Raw genomic sequence first — 17,153 nt, 5'->3', positions numbered from 1 at the left:
CTGTAGGAGAAACACAATCTCTATCAACTTTTCTATGGTTTATCAGTATAATTAGATACACTAATTGCTTAACATTGAAATAGGGTGGCATATGTCTCGTTATCAAAGTGATAATTTCTATGCAGCATGGGGACCCAACCCAAAATCCCTAAAATTTGGCTAGGTCCAAAACAATCATTTAATCTGTTTGAATATTTTTTTTTCTTTTTACCATTCATTATTTTACGAAAGTCAATAAATGTGATCTTTTTTTTATATATTTTTATGTCAATCGCCTTTGATCCCGTCAGGAATACACTATTTATCTAATAGATTAAGATTGATTAAGATAATTCTTTGCAAATAGCGATAAGACTCAATTTGACTAATGCATGGTAGCATATGCTCTTAAAATGAATAATAGATGGTTGAGGAATAATTAATTTTGGAGTTTTGTTCGTTGAAATAACCAAATATGGGCTGTTAAAAATACCAAGCAAACATGCATGTTTCCTCTCTACCAAATATTGGGTAAAATTTTACTCACTGGTTTTGGAGTGTAGTCAACGATCCCTTTTCATTAATCAGGATCAAATAATGATGTAATTGAAATGTTCATGATCTATAATTGCATTAGACTTTTTAATGTCGATATGGAAATTTTGAACTTTTAACAAATACGATGTTTTTATTTTCATCAAGTCAACAATAAATTTGAACCTTGTGCCATTCATTTATCCGGAAATCGATTTACTTTATCAATTAGTTAATTTCTAATTGTTTTTTATTCTTTCATAAATTATTATCTGGCATATGAGAAGCTTTCTATGGTATTTAGTAGAACCTGATGCGTAAGAAATACACATTGTCCTACTCTCTATCCTATTTCTACTTTCTAACCATGAAAAATAGAAGTTAGAGGACCGTAGTTAATTCATAAACTTCATGAATTCAATTGGAAAAAACCTATTAGTCGTTCATTTCACGACCGACACCAGAAGCGGTAGGTAGAAGATATCCGTCGGTGTCCATTTCATTTTCCTTTGACATTCCTTGGCCAAAAGTGGTCATATCTAAATATTCATGTGCACTAAGTCGTTTTGTGTTTTGTAATTCTTTTTGTAACCGTGCGTTTTCATCTTCGGAGCAATCTGGTCTTGATTCCGATGTCTTGTCGTTATCTGCGGGCATAGTTGCGGCGGCATGTTCATCTCGAATCGGGAATTGTTGCGTTTCGCTAGTTTTACTTGGAAGAAGATATCCGTCAATATCTTCATCTTTTCCCTCATCAATCTTCTTCAAAGACCCTGACCGGGGTAAAAACAATCATATATTAAAAGAAAGGCAATGATTCATACAATACAAATATACCAAAAATATTCTATACATCTTCCATTTTTTAGAAATATTAGATAAAAATCAAAGAAACTGCTCCTCCAAAGTACGCTTCGATTGAGCACCCCACGTCGCCTGGAAAGGATGACGTCATGTTGTGTCTGGAGGGTCGCGATTCCATAGGTTTGTGTACAAAAGCATTGGGTATTTTCTTCCATTTCTATATTATGAATCCATTTTTTTTCGTTTTCAGATGAAAATGGCACTCACAATTATTCACTGTTGAAATTGATGGAAACCTACAACTATTCACTGCCTTTTTTGTGACTTCTTTGTTTGGCTCTTATTGGGCCTAAATTGCTATGTCAGGAAAAGTTGTGATACATAATCTGAATGCAGATAGATTTGAAATCTACGCCAAATAAGCAGGAAATAAAATATGGCAAAAACTAGTTCAAAACTGTAGATTTCATAATTTAAGCATGTAGGAAAAAATATATGTGATATCACTCTGTGATGGAAGTGAAGAAAATGAAATGCGTAATCTGGAAAGCAAAAAAAATAACCCAGTTTTTCTGTGTACAAACCTATGGAATCGCGACGCTTCTTACACAACGTGACGTCACGGTCTCGAGGCATTTGAAAAGCACAATAAAGCCTATTTTCTAAGCCGGGTTCGAAGCCCGATAATTGGAATATTCTTAAGCAAAATACTCAGCTGGGAAGGGTGAAAATGAATAAAGCTCACAATGCTGTATTTAGTAGCTTATAAGCTTTTGATTGGTATATAATTTGTCAATGTCATTTTTGGGTCCGGTCTGGGTCTTTAACACAGTGTTCATAACCATATACCCGTGTGGTTGGTTTTGAATGATGAACTGCCCATTACTTGTCGACTCACCTGAATCTTCTTGCCTTCTTGTTAGATGGATGTTGTAAGCATAGCAATGTTCCTTCCTGTTCGCGGAAACAGTCTTGGTCGTGGTTCCCATTTCTGTATATTCGTGGCTACTGTCACGTTTTCTGTCATGGTGTGTCAGAACCTGCTCATCGTCGTTATTAAACCGCTGGCCAGACGATCTCATGGTACTTCCTTGACCAATCGTCGTTAGAGGTCGTTCTGGAAGTTTAGGTGGAGAATTCAATTCCTGATAAGTAGAGCGTGTGATCGGGCCCTTATTTGATCCTGTGTCTTGGACATCCATGTAAATTTCATTTTCTAGGTTGCTCCTCGCCCTTTTCTTCCTGACCATCCGTATACAATATGTAAGTGTTAACACTACGAAGACGCTCGAAAGTATGATACATACCCCGTAAACAATGATTATTTTCGGAGATGTCGTTTGAGTTGTGAGATCTGGAATTAATATAATAGTGGAAAGAAAATTTTACCAAAGGATATTAAAAGAACAGGACTTTTCTGTTTTATAAAAATGTACTCTAACCATGGCTTATCTCTGAAAAATGCAATGAAAGAATCATTGTTTAATACCAAGATATAACGTTTGAAAACAAAATATGATTTCTGCAGAAAACAAAAACTGCCTAAAATACGCAGCTGTAATATACCATTCACAATGATTCTATACCTGACTGGATACAGATAACACTGGCATCTTCGTTGTGGGCACAGTCGTGGACACCAATACCGTCATGATCACAATGTTCAAGATCGATTTCAGTTCCATTGCACTGTACTTCATCGAGAAAGATGGCCCCAGATCCTTTACCAAAGTGAGCACCAACCGGAGCTTCCAAAGCCCCAACAAATCCTAACATTCTGCAAACGACCTCCGCGTCCTTGAGATCCCAAGAATCATCACATACAGTTCCCCAGGAGCCATCGTGTAAAATCTCTACTGTGCCTTCAGCATTATTAGTTCCTCCAACTAGACGTACTGTAAAAGGATGTAGAAAACCAAAATAATAACGTATTTAAACAAGTAGGGGAAAGAAAAACACCCTTCTTTATTTTCCAACAGAATATTCCCTTTCTCCATGTATTGCTCCTATTCAAAGCATATACGACAATATTGCATGAACCTATGTTTCATTAAGTCCTGGTCATTACATTGTCCTCTTTATGTTTGGTGTATATTTGTCACCATTAACCCTATCAGACATCTGAGCAGGGCAACTTTAATTCATGATTGCTTGCTTATGACTGTGATCAAATGGCGGTTAATAATTTTCCAATTGTTTATCCATGGACCCAAATTATTGCCCGCTGTGGGAAATCAATGAGAAAATGAGAAAATTCGTAAAAATGTAGCGCGCAATAAGTAGAGCTGACATCAGTGTATTCTACTCGTCCTTACAGGCGTCATATTGAACCACGCATTGTTATACGTCATAATGTTAATGAAGATGAGACAATGCTGGACAATGCCTCCCCAAGCCAGGGACGCGACATTTCAATTACGTCACAATGGTAAAGTTCACAGGCCCAGTCTGTTCATCATGAAAAAATAGATTCCCATTCTTAAAAGGTAACATATAATATAAAAAAATGCTCTAGATGTCTTATTTGGGTAATAAAAATATTGACTGGCTTTATTTCGGGGAACATAAAACATATTAACTTAAAAGAAACATATTGCCCTCGTCTAAAGACTCGAGCCAATATGATTCTATTGCGAGCAATATATTTGGTTTTTAACCTTGGGCCATATATATACATATATACAGTGCGTCCCAGAATAAACGAAACCGAGATTTAGATAAACGTGTTTTCACCGGTTTCCCATAGAAGCTTTCGCATGGTGAACAAAAGATTTAATGCATGACTGATCGTCAACAAAACGGAGTGTTGAGTGAGTTTGAAAGCCAGCCTGGAGAACCTCTCCATTTTATGAAATTATTTAAATTCAAGCCTTATTTCAAATGACCAGAACTTTGTTATTTCTTGACCATTTCCTGTAATTTAGGTATCAAATTAAAGAGGAGATATTGAACTTTTCAAAAATGTGGTTCTCTATTTGAAACCCAGATACCCCTCGCCAAATGAGCTTTTGGTATCCTTTCTTCAAATTGCTCACTCATGCATGAATAAGAAATAAACTAAGTAATATCAGATGAAAGAGGAGATTCTAAGCTTTAATTTGGTAGGTAATTTGTCTATTTTACTTATGATTAAGTAATGATAAATGATCGCTAAATCTCGGTTTCGTTTTTTCTGGGACGCACTGTATATATATGTGTGTGTGTGTAAAGCTTTACATGAACAACAACTTTTTGGCAACTCTTTTTTATTTAAATATTGTAAAGAAATGGATGAAGAGAACAATGATAGGCGTAGCTTAAATCAAGAATCCCCAGATCTATCTACCCTTTGGAAAAATTGGTGATGCCGAAATAAAGTCTCTGCCGGAAATCGAACCCGGGCCCCCAGCTTTGAACGCCGTATATATATACATATATATATATATATATATATATATATATATATATATATATATATATATATATATAAATAATGCACTTTATTATACCCACTTAAGCGATTTCATGAATCAACCCGACCTTCATATTAGGATTTCAATAACATGTACATGTTTGAGAGAAATATACCTCCTGAGAAACATATAGCACCCGAATCAATGGCGTAGTTACAATTGTTGACTCCTATGCCTGCGTGATTGCAATCTGCCAGACTGTTTTCTGTGCCGTCACACTGGACATCAGAAAGGAAAATGTCGGCTTCACCTCGGCCAAACTCTCCAGAAACGGGTGCTGCCCGAGCTCCATCAAAGCCCAACATTCTGCATACAACTCTCGCATCGTTGATGTCCCAGCTACTACCACAGATGGTCCCCCAGGATCCGTTATACATAATCTCTACCCTCCCCTCCGACGCTTTTGATCCATTCCTGAGACGAACTGTGAATGGTTCTGTGAATTTTGAGGGGGAAACACTCAAATTGAAATATTCATTGACATATTGACATTAAATAATAATGGAGAAGGATCTAATAAATATTACATACATTTCATGTGAACTATATTGAACATCCTGGTTTAACCTTCCATTAGTGTTACCAACTCATTGGAAGACTAGTTTTGCATTTTCGATTTATTTATTTATTTTTTTTTGTTGTTGTAGTGTACAATTTTACAAATTTAACCTTCGTATAGAAATGGATGCAACGAATCCTATTGAAATATCGGGATGTCAAGTCTTGATATGGAATATGAATATCATGGTAGAATGGAAAGGCCTTTTATACCCCCTGTAAAACAAATAGCTCCAGAATCTTCTTCATGTAGACAATTTGAAAGACCGATTCTTCGATGAAGATAAGTTTTACTGAAATTTCTTTTCTAAATTGTACATTTTTGGGGAGTATTTTCTCTTGGTGTAATGATGTGGTAGAGCATGATATATGACTCCCCAGGGGAGTCACATTACTCCCTAAATGGAGTCAATATTGACATAGAGTCAACCGTGTGCTGGACTCCCATTTGAGATTCACCCAGACTCCCTTTTGGCTGTGAGTGAAAGAGTTAAGGAAGCTCTTGGAAGCAATGATACACAATATGGCATTTGCTATCAACATCGTCTTCACTTTTATCAAGCTGCAGTTCATTCTCATTTGGCATGTTTGGGCATATTGAGTCAGCAGCAAGAAGGTTATTTCTTTTTTTAGCCTGCTTCTGCTTCAGACAAAGGCCTGCTTAAATATATTTGTGTTTATTATTCTTTCCATTCTCATTTCTCACAGACAGGTTGGATCAGATTTTACTGTGAATTTTGCGACCGATTCTCAAACTAGTTATTCCATGTAATTATTCAGATAGAGCCGTACACTTTGGATAAACTTTTTGGTGTGTTTCTTTTTTAATTCTGTCAGAGCCAAGCCATTTTCAGTCATCTTCTTTGCACTGATCTCCCCATGGCCGGAATCCATTGTTAATGTTACAGTTCCTTTAACAGATGATATACATCTCAACTGCCCACTCTTAATGCAATATTTTGACTATTTTTGATAATGTTCCTCAGTGTCCATTTGGTTTTAAAGATCTTTTATCTTTATACATGCAGCCCTCTCACTGATGTATATTGTAAGTCGTTCTAAGAATATTTATTGAATATTTGAGTTTTCTGACCATTATGATATTGGAATCATTCCGATTATTGAGCATATAGTTTAAATAGAGGTTGGTGCTGTCTTTAGTGAATTAGGATTTTAAAGACATCCCACCTTCAGGTGATGGACCTTAGACCTCACACACACACTATTGCTGCATGTCAGCGATTTTTAATAGCAAAATAATAACTTACAAATATCCCTTCAGTTACCTTTTAGTCAAACCCACTTTTATTTCTGTTTTGAGATTGAAATGTGCATGGAAGATCATAAACCTTTTGGAAACGCCCTCTCTTGGTAAAATTTTTTACCACATTTGACCTTCAAATTCATTCCGTGTTTCATTAATGGGTAGTCAATTCCCTGAACATGAAACGGGATGATTACATTATTTTTGATCGTCATAATTAGTCCATATAATAGTATTGCATGCTATATGTGCATACAAATAATGCATAGGCTCATTGTGTCCTGTAGCTGTATATTTCTGTATTGTGGATTTAATCCAATACCTGAATAAAGAACACTGCAAAACAGTAACATAATAATATATTGGGTAATAGAATGGCTAATTTTACAATTGCGAATGCTCTCCGATGTCACATCAGCAAAAATAGAACCGATACACATCTTGTCTGAAAAGTACACTTTTACCATTATGCAGAAAGGCCTACTTTTAGCGGCTGATGAGCAAAGAATAACACGGATTTGAAACCTGAAATGACTAAACCAAAATCAGCCCAGAGAAGTTTGGGCCTTTTTTTTGTCTCGCCTGCGTAGCGGAGCGAGACATAGGTATAACTATTTTTGGCGTCGACGTCGTCAACAATTGTGTTGTACACCCAATAACTTTTTACAGCTTCGAGGTGGGATCACCAAATTCATACCAGAGGTCCATCTTTTGAAGGGGCAGGTCAAGTTCAAATGTGAGCCGAATTTGAATAAGGTCAAAGGTCAATGAACTTTCAATGACTGGCACTGTGCTGTGCTGTACACACAATAACTTTTTATATCTTCGAGGTAGGATTGTTAAATTCATACAAGAGGTCCATCTCTTGAAGGTGCAGGTCAAGTTCGAATGTGAGTTGAATTTGATTAAGGTCAAAGGTCAATGAACTTTCCATGACTGGCACTGTGCTGTGTTGTACACACAATAACTTTCTATAGCTTTGAGGTGGGATCGCCAAACTCGTAACAGAGGTCCATCTCTTGAAGGTGCAGGTCAGGTTTGAATGTGAGTTGAATTTGATTAAGGTCAAAGGTCAATGAACTTTCAAACTACTTTGTTCCTCTAATGACATGAAATTTATTATTTTATACTTTTTAACACTAACATTTTACTTCAGAACTCAGTACTCTGTATGCCTGAACCAGATTTTGTATTTAACTTGTTTTTCTTTAAAAAACTCGTTATTTATTTAATGATCTATAGTTCTTGGCACCGTTTATAATATTCACACACAAATTTGCCAATGGTACAATAGAAAAGCTGTCAAAGTTACCCTTCAGATTTGCTGTATATGCATGTTCTAGTAATACTGTAGACAGTACAAAACAAATTGAAAAAAGTTGTGCCCCTACCATCATCCAGCATAATGCTAAAGATTGACATTTCATTTTATCTTAATAATTAATTTAATTTTATAATTTTACTCACATTATTATCAAATATATTCTTTTTCACTAACATTCATTTCCTTGCATAGAAATAATTATAGCTTCATAGTATTAACAGCATTCTTAGTGTTATCTGATTTTCTAGGGATAAAGTAGGCCTATACCATTAATGCATAAGTAAACTGTCAGAAACCACAATTCACCCCTAAACTGCTGACAGCCTCAGAAGTCATATAGCACAGTTTTGACATGCAGTCTATTCATGACTGCAATATGCAGGCGAGATAACGCTTGTCGTTTGCCTTGTTATATAGCAGGTAAAATATAACCCCGATTGGCCATTTTCCAATTTCTCAGAAGTCTAGAAATGGCATTACCCCTCCTAAGATAATGGAATGATCCAATTATTTATGCAAAATACCATTGACGGCTTGAAGGCAAATGGTTCAAAGGAAGAACCACAGAAATTTCAGTTGATTGCAACAATTTGAAATACACGATTATTCATGGTGAAAATAGTGCTAAATTTTGAATTTTGGTGCCACTAAAGGCCACTTTTAGGGGTTGGTGATAGTTATGATCAGAAAATTATAATGCTCCTTTTTTTAAAGTTTTACCTTGGATGTAGTAAAACTTGAAAGTATGAAGGGATTCTCAAATGGTGGCGCGTGCGCCACTTTTGGCGCACCGAGCCTTGCGGAGTGGCGCTCGGGAGCCGGTATAAAAAAAATCAAAGTAAGGAAAAAGTTTGGGAGAAAAAAATGTATCTATTAGTAACCTGGAAACAAGGATTAGGTGATTATTTTAATACAAAGAGAAAATAAAAACTCTTTACTTGACACTTAATTGCTAATTGATTTCCTCAGATTTTGTCCAATTTAGCACTAGATAACCCCTGTTATGGAGGATCGATGGTGTTCTCCTTTTTATTTATTCTATGATGTACAAAGTTTATTTGCCACTCAAGTGATTTGAAAACCCCGTTTTTCATGTTTGTAGGATTTCTATTTCTACGGCGGGAAATTTGCATTTCCAGGGTATACGATTTGGTTAAGAGTTAATCAAATAATATATTCAAAGAACATACTGATCATAAAAGATTATGAATATGGGACATAACCAGCAGAAATTTTGTTTCCGGAGCCGATTAAAATCCGAAGTTGTAAAAGTGAAATACATGTATGCTCAGATGTATTGCCTGCATGCACTCTTGCTTAATACGAACTGAATGAATAATACTGCACGTGAGTTGTGGAGAGAGAGAGAGAAGGGCAGTTTGGGGCGTTAGTGCAGTGCAACGCCTGATTTTCAACCCTTGCAAAATCGGGGAACGTAACTTCAGCCACTGGCGCACAGATGGGGGTTATGATTGGAGGCCCCCAAGTGTTTCACGGAAAGGGAAAGAGTGGAATATTTTTTTCTTAATATGTCAAAATATAGATATTTGTATTGAAAAATTCAATACTTTTACTTCAGCTGCCATGTCTAGCCCCCTCGTTGTTTTCTCACTGCGCCACTTGCTTCAGCCAATCGATCTGGTACAGTCTGAACTAGTGGTATCATTGGTATATTGTGAAAAAGTCCCCAAAGTCACAGGTCATTTTTCTTTTGATATTAATATTGTGCAGTTTGTTGGCATTTATATTTCTTCTGTTGATATCAATTAGAGCCCCTCTGGGCAATTAAAAGGCCTTATATTCCAAAACTTCTGGAGGCTCGGACCCCTCGACCCCACCAAGGGCCTCTGAACCCCATCCGCTGATACATTGCTGGTTTGCGTAATGGATAGTGGAGCATTATAGATTCTCAACAAGAAATATGGCGCTTCAAAAAAAGTAATTGAGAATACGGAAGCGCAGAGGGTAAGATATCTAATAATAGTAATACATAGCATTTATAAGGCGCTTATTACTGGTGTTTTTAAGCGCACTGTGTTCTGTTTATGGTTTGTACTTGGGTTTAAAAAAAGAGTGGCATGCAGGGGATAATGAAACAGGTAATACAACTATTGTAATAATAAACAATCAAAACTGGTGTGCACCTCCAATTCACCTTCCCACAACTGTGAATCATCTATTAAACAAGTAGGTTTTGAGTTGGGTTTTGAACTGATTCACAGGATTGGCATTATGAATGTAAGATGGTAGCTTATTTCAAAGGGAAGGGGCGATTGAAGAAAAAGCGCAGTCACCATATTTTGTAGAGGTTCGAGGTCCAGGGGCCCATTTCATAAAGAGTTGCTGTCATAGTAAGTTGCTATGATAGCAACTCTGGTAGAATATCAGCTTTTACTTGCTATACTAGCAACTTTGCATTTCATAAAAACACATATATAGTCATGTACGAGGCTGATTTGGGGGAAATCCCCCTTCTCTCCAGTTTTTTTCAATTCAAGTCACAGGTTTAGGAAGAAAGCACTGGCGGATCGGGGGGGGGGGGCACAGCCGGCTCAGGCCCCCACCTTTGAGAAGCAAAATTAGAAGAAAAAAAAATGAAAATGAATAATCTTTTTTTTGCTTGTTAATTTTTTCGGGGGCGAAATTGTTATTTTGGAGCTGCAAACAGGGTCTGCAGCATAAGACCAGCCGTTGAAGCAGGGTGATGGCTTGCATAATCCCGATCATGGAATAGAGTAAGAAGGAAATATTAATTTTTCAGCTGTTTCTTTCTCCATTGTGTATATTTTCAGAGAATTTCATGTATTTTAGCCCTTTGCCAGGGAAAAAATATTTTGAAAAATGTGAAAATGTATCACTATCGCCGGTCGAAATTTCACCTTCAACAAAGGTTATACCGTACAATTTTAATCCCAGTCCCTCACTTGACGATTTGTGTCGGTAATGCTTGCATGGTTGTATCAACAGTGCAGTGAGTGCTGTTAAAAATCACCCTGAAGCAAGTAAATTTGTAGGCTCTAATTATGCATGAAACATCGAAAATGACATTAAAAGATTATTTTTGTTCATATTTGAAATGATTTTAAGTTATCGGTTTCAACGGCGAATAACCATCCATGATCCAGTAAATCATTTAATGGATTCAACAATGGCCACAACCTTTTTTTCTGGGGGGGGGGGTGGGGGAAGTCAGAAACAGAAAAAAAAGAAAGCAATTGATCATTTTTATCATTTTTTTATCAACGTACGCCATTCTTAATCAACTTGACATTGAAAAACCCTTTGCAGTGTCAACTTGACGCCCCCTCATGACCAGCGTAAAATGTTTAACCCTATTTGACGCTCCAGTAAAAAGTTTACACTCCTTCTGGTGCGTCAACTTTTTATGAAATGCGCTGCAGCGTCAAATATCAAATTTGACGTTGCAAGTGAGAATTTGACGCTGTTTTGGGACTTGACGCTGACACTGTACCTTTATGAAATGGGCCCCCAGGCGTTAACTGCATTTTAGACGATGGAGGAAGAGGTCTTGAGGAGGTACTAGAGCCTAAAGAAATGAGATCTGTAAGATATTTTGGGACTTGGCCATTGAGAATTTTGTAGGTGAGAAGGAGAACTTTGAAAGAGATACGGTGATGTATGAGGAGCCAAGGAAGAGAACGCAGAATTGGAGTTATGTGCTCGGATTTCCTACTGAGAGAGTTTTGAACCCGTTGAAGTGGAACAAGGTATGTATGAGGGAGATTGGAAAATATTGAGTTACAGTAATCTACATGTAGGTGACAGGAAAGAAATGCATGTGTTAGTTTAGCAGAGACTGATAGTGAGGGAGAGAGAGAGAGAGAGAGAGAGAGGGGGATCTTGCACCCACATATGTAATAACGCCCACAAATGTAATAACGCCCAAAAATGTAATAACACTTTACCCACAGTGGCGGACCGTGACTCGGAGGAGACAAAGCATTGGGGGCACAGCATTGTTCGCAAACAATGCACAAAAGTGCAAAGTCTTTTTTTCAGACCCGGTTAATAAGACATTATAGTACAAGTCCAAAGTCTTTTTTCCAGACCCGGTTGTTTCAATAATTATAATATACGTCCAAAGTTTTTTTTTTCCAGACCCGGTTGTTTCAAAAATTATAATGCAAGTCCTCCGTCTTTTTTTTTCAGACCCACTTGTTTCAAAAGTTATAAGTCCAAAGTCTTTTTTTCAGACCGGGTTGTTTCAAGAATTATAATATAAGTCCAAGTCTTTTTTCCAGACCCGGTTATTTCAACAATTTTAATATAAGTCCAAAGTCTTTTGCCAGACCCATTTATTTCAAAATTAATAATATAAGTCCATACTTAGATACGATAATGATATTCAAGTGGAATAAAAATGAGAATCGAGCTTAGTTTTTTCTCCAGACCCAGTTAAGTAAAACTAGTGGAATTAATGTCCTTGTTGTTTAAACTTACACGGTGTATATTGTGAATATATGCATTAAGATTAAATTGAGAATCAAGTGTAGTCTTTTCTCCAGACCGGTTACTTAAAACTAAACCCTATAGCAATGCGTTCATATAGCACAAAAGTGCAAAGTCTCTTCCTGACCTGGATAATTAAACAATTACAATACAAACTACTAAGGTTAATCGATTCGAGCAAATCGACCAGCCCTGACCAAATTCCTTCCTGGATTCTTAAAGAGTTCTCCAGTATATTAGCTGGTTCAGTATGTTCTAACTTTAATGCGTCGTTTGCCCAAGCGTATATTCCCCCTATTTGGAAGTCGGCTAATATCATACCTATTCCAAAAGTGAACCCTCCAGTCTCAATTGAAAATGATTTACGGCCTATTTCATTAACACCGGTTTTAGGAAAAGTTCTTGAGAATTTTATTTAGAAATGGCTTTGGAAAGAATATTCACCAAATCTTGATAAAAACCAGTTTGGGAGCGTTCCAAGCTCCTCTACCACCTTAGCACTTATTGATCTGTGTCATCACTGGTATCAAGAAACGGATGCTATTAAAGAGACAAGCCATTAGAGTGTTACTAGTAGACTTCCAAAAAGCTTTTGACCGAATTAACCACAAGATTCTTATCGATAAACTTGTTAACATTGGTATAAATCACAAAATTGTCAATTGGATTCGTTCATTTTTGTGTCAAAGAAAACAAAGAGTAAATATAGGTCAAATTACATCTGATTGGTCATGCTGTTATGGAGGTATACCCCAGGGGACCAAACTTGGCCCCCTCCTGTTTATTATTATGTTGTCTGATTTGAATCTGAATTTTCCCCTAGTCAAATATGTAGATGATACTACTATCTATGATGTGTGTAACGTTAGGAACCAAGATACACTCCAGAGTGCGTTGGATGAATTGGTATTATGGTCGAATAAGAATGACATGCATATAAACTCAAAGAAAGCTAAAGAAATGGTGATTAACTTTACTAAGATGGATTTGACACACGCACTAACCATTGATGGCGTAATGCTGGATCGTGTAAGTGAAACAAAGCTTTTAGGATTATGGATAAATGATCGGTTGAAGTGGGATACCCATACTGATGCAATTTATTCCAAAGCTGCAAGACGGCTATTCCTCCTAGTTCAGTTACGCAGAGCCGGCCTTTCTAGTAATGAATTATGTATGTATTACAAAGCTTGTATACGTTCTGTTCTTGAGTATGCCTGCCAAGTATTTCATGGGGGTTAACAAACGAACAATCGCAATTACTGCAATCTTTACAAAAACGAGCAATACGAATAATCAACCCACAATTATCGTACACTGAGGCACTCAAAGAATTAAACTTAGAATTGCTATCAGACCGTAGGAAAATCATGTGTGAAAAGCTATTCCTCCAATCGCAAAATTCAGATCATATCTTGAATAACCTCCTTCCATCAAAGAAAGAGTATAAGTATGATTTTAGAAACAGAAAACAATTTCCCTTGCCAATGTGTAAAACAAAGAGTTACAAACAGAGTTTTGTCCCCTGGTGTCTGTACTTGTCCCCCCACACCTCTTTCATGTGAGTATTTTGTCAACTTTGAATATATATTCTTGTTTTCATTCCCTGCTTATCCATCATATTCCCTTTTCCTTCTTATATACTGATTATTCCCTATTTCCTGTTTGTTTTTGGTATTAATGTACATTGTATATTGTTACAAATTTCTCACTGGTTTTTAAATATTTATTTCATATGTAATTGTGTATTTAATTGTACTTCTTTGAATTGTCAATAATCCAACTGTCATGGTTGCAATGAATGAATAAATGAATAAAATAAATAAATAAACAATCTCTTAAAAACAAAAGACTTTGTCATATTCCTATTCTTGTGGAATAACACGAGTATTATGCGTAGTCTTTCGTCTAGACCCGGTTATTTAAAAGATAAACAAACATTGAATCTTCAAAATTAAACCAACTTAAAATGCTCGGGCTTAGAGTGTTGTCTTTACCCCTCACCAAATTCTCTTAAAATACAAATTAAGCGAAACATTAATCTTAAAACTTAGATCCCAGCATCTTCCAAACTATAAAACCCTTGTGATAACGCATACTTAATTTGACCAGACCAGTTTATTAAAAAAATACAGAAGAAAAAAATTTAACCCTCTTCCAGCCTAATATCCTGTAATAAATGATGAAATTAAACATTCACTTTTTCTTCCAGGCAAAGAAATTTATAATAAAAAAAAACAACATCAAAACTTAGAGCCCGGGGAGCGTTTCATGATAGGATTTGTCTGACGTTTTATCCGACATTTACCATGGTAGTACTGCTTCTTAGTCAATCAACATCAAGGACAGTTGTCATATCTGACAACTTATCGGACATAAATGGTGATGAAATACTGCCCCAGTCATCTTATGATCATGTTGGGCAGGTACAAGAATATGATCTAGTCTTAGTTATGAGGATTTCATTTATCTTTTTTTGAAAATGCCAAGGTCTGGAATAAAGAAAACTCTCTAAACTTTTATTTATTGAAGGTTCTTAGTTTGAAGGATAGTTGGGCATTTGATTGCAGAAAGACTGCACCATATTTCCATGTTATTCAATGTTGATAAGATTGCAGGATCTTTGTTTTGTTGTAGCTGTGTTTTAAAAGAATTCTATAACAGGGTCTGAAAAAGACTACGCTATATTTCCATGTTTTTCAACATAAAGAGCATTGCGGGTTTTTGTTTGCTTGTTTTATTATTACAAATTTATTATTATTCATTTGTTGTTTGAAAGATCTGGGTCTGGAGGAAAGACTACGCTATATTTCCATGTTATTCAAGATAAATATGACCGTGGGTGTTTTTTTGCTTTTTTATTATTACTAATTTATTATTATTATTAATATTCATTTGTTATTTGAAAGATCTGGGTCTTGATGAAAGACTACGCTATATTTCCATGTTACTGGGCGTTGTGGCGTGCGCCTGTAATCCAAGCTATGTGGGGAAGTTACAAATTGATGCAGAGGTTAGAGGTTCGAGCCCTGGTCACGTCTTTCGGATGGTGACGTTAAAGGTCGGTCCCAGACATAAATAATCATATCTGATTGATACACGTCTGACAAAACTCAAATACACACACACACACACACACACAGTTATTTAACATAAATAAGAGAGTTGGGGTCTTTGTTACATTTCCGCCAGTTTCAATTAACTGGGTCTGGAGAAAAGATTAAGTTCGATTCTCATTTTTATTCTACTAGAATATCATTATCGTATCTTAGTTTGGAATTATATAATAATTTTTGAAACAACCTGGTCTGGAAAAAAGACTTTGGACATAAAATTATAGTTTTTGAAACAACCGGGTCTGGGAAAAAGACTTTGGACTTATATTATAATTTTTGAAACGACCGGGTCTGAAAAAAGACTTTGGACATATATAATAATTTTTGAATTAACCGGGTCTGGAAAAAAGACTTTGGAAGTATATTATAATTTTTGAATTACCCGGGTCTTGAAAAAGACTTTGGACGTATATTATAGTTTTTGAAACAACCGGGTCTGGAAAAAAGACTTTGGACTTGCATTATAATTTTTGAAACAACCGGGTCTGGAAAAAGACTATGAACGTATATTAAAATTTTTGGAAAAACCGGTCTAAAAAAAGACTTACTATAGGATCTTAGTTTAGAACGAATTTGCCCAAAATCCCTTTAAATTTATTACATTTGTGGGTAAAGTCATAATTACATTTGTGGGTGATCACAAATTATTACATTTGTGGGTAGAGTGCATTATTACATTTGTGGGTGAAATTATTACATTTGTGGGTAAAGTGTTATTACATTTGTGGGCGTTATTACATTTGTGGGTAAAGTGTTATTACATTTGTGGGTGATTATTACATTTGTCGGTGTAACAGGGGGGGGGGGGGTGCAACGTACTTCCTGAGTAACAATTGGCTCCTGAATGGCTACACGAGTATCGTCCAATTCCTGCGTGAGCACAGTCTGCTAGGTTGTCTTCTTTTCCCTCACAGTTGACATATTTCAGCAGAACGGGACCTGATCCTTGACCAAATCTAGCAGATCCCGGTGCATCCAAGGCTCCATCAAACCCAAGCATCCTGCAAACCACCCTGGTGTCTCTCAGATCCCACCAGTCATCACAGATAGTACCCCAGGATCCGTCATGTAGTACCTCTACTCTCCCTTCACCATCGTTAGATCCTCCAACAAGGCGAACTTGGAATGGGTCTGGATTAGCTGTGCGAAAACACGAAACATACTGGTTGTATTAAACATGTTAAACGAAAAAAAAACGTACCCATGTTTGCTGAATTCATCGGGGTTTTGTTTAACTTTATAAGGATAAGTAACCTAGTGTTTCAATCAGATTAAAAGTGTACAATATAATATACTTAGATTATATTAGATTCATTCTTTTCCGTTCAACATGTTCAATTAAAATAAATTACCATCAAAGTGAAAGAACAGACATTTTACATTAAATGAAAAAAATATTGAATATAAATTATACAGGAACTAAAGTGAGCTGGAAATATTTCGGCTATAAAAAGAATACAAAACAAAACGGAGGGATTTGCCAAGAAAAGCAAAGCTTTTTATAAAAGGCCCTTTAACTTTCGATACCTGATGAACAAAACTATATACAATAATAGAGACGGACTGAAGACGAGCTTTACAGAAGTAATCTTTAAAATATCAAAGAAAAGCGAACTATAGAATTGAGAGAAAAATAATTTATATAATAATTA

The sequence above is a fragment of the Lytechinus variegatus genome, chromosome 11 (assembly GCF_018143015.1).
Source record: "Lytechinus variegatus isolate NC3 chromosome 11, Lvar_3.0, whole genome shotgun sequence".
NCBI classification, from domain to species: Eukaryota; Metazoa; Echinodermata; class Echinoidea; order Temnopleuroida; family Toxopneustidae; genus Lytechinus; species Lytechinus variegatus.
Note: the sequence above shows the minus strand (reverse complement) of the source record.